Source organism: Schistocerca serialis, chromosome 7 (genome assembly GCF_023864345.2).
Source record: "Schistocerca serialis cubense isolate TAMUIC-IGC-003099 chromosome 7, iqSchSeri2.2, whole genome shotgun sequence".
Lineage (NCBI taxonomy): Eukaryota > Metazoa > Arthropoda > Insecta > Orthoptera > Acrididae > Schistocerca > Schistocerca serialis.
Window position 1 is genome coordinate 549296084 of NC_064644.1, and position 2935 is coordinate 549299018.

Below are 2935 nucleotides of genomic sequence, written 5' to 3' on the forward strand. Positions count from 1 at the left end.
GCTTCTTTAGTCGATGGTAGTGAGCATGCAGAAATGGAGGGTTATCAAGGGGGATTGTCTGCCTGCAAGTGCCTAGGATTCCCCCACAGGTACGTTTTCAAAGTGCTCTACAAAGGTGCACGGGTGACACGAAAGGTGTTGCCAAACTGGGTCACGTCATAGGACGGCGCAAAACAGGAGGGCTGGAAAACCATAAGCACCCTTTGCTCCTTCTGATCATGTTCAAATCTTGTGGAATGATTTTGAGTTGCAACTGGTGGTTCAACACCGTGCACCAGAGCAATAATTGGATCGTGCTACACTTCAAAGGGGTGAGATCATGTTCAGTGTGTTTCAGGCACGCAATGCACGTAGAGAAGGGTTGATTCGTTTGGAGGTTGTCAGTACCGCCAACGACTGTTAACATCGTAATCCTGTTGCTCATAGCGCTACGAATTGTCGTTTTCAACCCCAGAATGCGTGGGAATCAATGGCCAACAGAGGGGTGATTTCATTGACGTCCTTTATGCCACTCCCTGAGGACTTCACGCGTCGATTCGACCCACGAGAAAACCGCTTAGTTTCAACACTGCACGTCTCGGCTCTGACTTTCACCACAGAGGCGTCAAAAGAAGGGGTGAAATGAGGGTAAGAAAGGCTGTGATGACCTTCCCGTCGTATGACACGTCCACAGTGATGTTAAGCAGAATTATGTTGAAATTTGACGCCAATGTGACGTTATTAACCCACCTTACACGTCATATGAACTTGTGAGTTCTGACCATTTTTTCGCATGTGTCGACATCTTGCTGTTTGAAGCGTCGCAGAGCACGAGGGCGAGGTTGCAGGGAGTCACGCGTTTGCATTATTACAGACGAAGGTTGTAGGCAGCTCTGAGTCAAATTTCGAAATTCTGTGTCTCGGTGGGAGGCAATTGCGGGGTTTCGAAAAACTGATCCTTTCATCACATTGGGCACTGTAACAATTTTATTATGTCGAGATTGCTTTATAACCACAATTTCATATTACCAGCTCCAGAAATTTATTGCGAACTTCAGATGTGTTTAATTTACTAATAGTTTCATTCAAGTTTCGCTTTTCGAACATCATTAAGCAGTATAAATGTTATGTAATGTAGTTAATGAATTATACATCATATCGTTTCACAATAAAAAATTCAGTTACATATATTCATTTTCTTTATCGATAGTAAAAACTGAGTTGTCTTATGTTATGAATTACCTATGTGCAGTACTACAAAGATTTTTCTCAGAGTTCTCAATGTATTTTTTATTTATAATTTCGGTTTGTTCGTTTAAAATGTTACTTGAATTTTTTGATAATCATATGTGTATCTACATCTACATCCATACTCCGCAAGCCACCTGACGGTGTGTGGCGGAGGGTACCCTGAGTACCTCTATCGGTTCTCCTTTCTGTTCCAGTCTCGTATTGTTCGCGGAAAGAAGGATTGTCGGTATGCTTCTGTGTGGGCTCTCATCTCTCTGATTTTATCCTCATGGTCTCTTCGCGAAATATACGTAGGAGGGAGCAACATACTGCTTGACTCTTCGGAGAAGGTATGTTCTCGAAACTTTAACAAAAGCCCATACCGAGCTACTGAGCGTCTCTCCTGCAGAGTCTTCCACTGGAGTTTATCTATCATCTCCGTAACGCTTTCGCGATTACTAAATGATCCTGTAACGAAGCGCGCTGCTCTCCGTTGGATCTTCTCTATCTCTTCTATCAACCCTATCTGGTACGGATCCCACACTGCTGAGCAGTATTCAAGCAGTGGGCGAACAAGCGTACTGTAACCTACTTCCTTTGTTTTCGGATTGCATTTCCTTAGGATTCTTCCAATGAATCTCAGTCTGGCATCTGCTTTACCGACGATCAACTTTATATGATGATTCCATTTTAAATCACTCCTAATGCGTACTCCCAGATAATTTATGGAATTAACTGCTTCCAGTTGCTGACCTGCTATTTTGTAGCTAAATGATAAGGGATCTATCTTTCTATGTATTCGCAGCACATTACATTTGTCTACATTGAGATTCAATTGCCATTCCCTGCACCATGCGTCAATTCGCTGCAGATCCTCCTGCATTTCAGTACAATTTTCCATTGTTACAACCTCTCGATGCACCACAGCATCATCTGCAAAAAGCCTCAGTGAACTTCCGATGTCATCCACCAGGTCATTTATGTATATTGTGAATAGCAACGGTCCTATGACACTCCCCTGCGGCACACCTGAAATCACTCTTACTTCGGAAGACTTCTCTCCATTGAGAATGACATGCTGCGTTCTGTTATCCAGGAACTCCTCAATCCAATCACAAAATTGGTCTGATAGTCCATATGCTCTTACTTTGTTCATTAAACGACTGTGGGGAACTGTATCGAACGCCTTGCGGAAGTCAAGAAACACGGCATCTACCTGTGAACCCGTGTCTATGAGTCTCGTGGACGAATAGCGCGAGCTGGGTTTCACACGACCGTCTTTTTCGAAACCCATGCTGATTCCTACAGAACAGATTTCTAGTCTCCAGAAAAGTCATTATGCTCGAACATAATACGTGTTCCAAAATTCTACAGCTGATCGACGTTATCCCTATCTCCTCCAGAATGTTCACGCAGTTCGCCCTTTCTGCTGTATGAAGAATTGATAGATGGCTGTCTATATCTACAAAAGAAAGTCGATTTTCTTTCTAGTTTATGTTAAATGTGGAGATGATGTTTTCGCTGTGTTTAATATATTGTTTGCGTCTTGTACTAGATTTGTACACATGTCACAGTCGCTGCATTCCGTGTTGACCTGACTGACAATTTTTTTCATTTTGTCCGTCCTGTGTATTTCTCGTATGTACATTTGTAGTTTATTTTCAATGCAAAAGCTAATTTTAATATTAGTATTACAAAATTCGGAACCTCTTCCTTTTTATGAGAA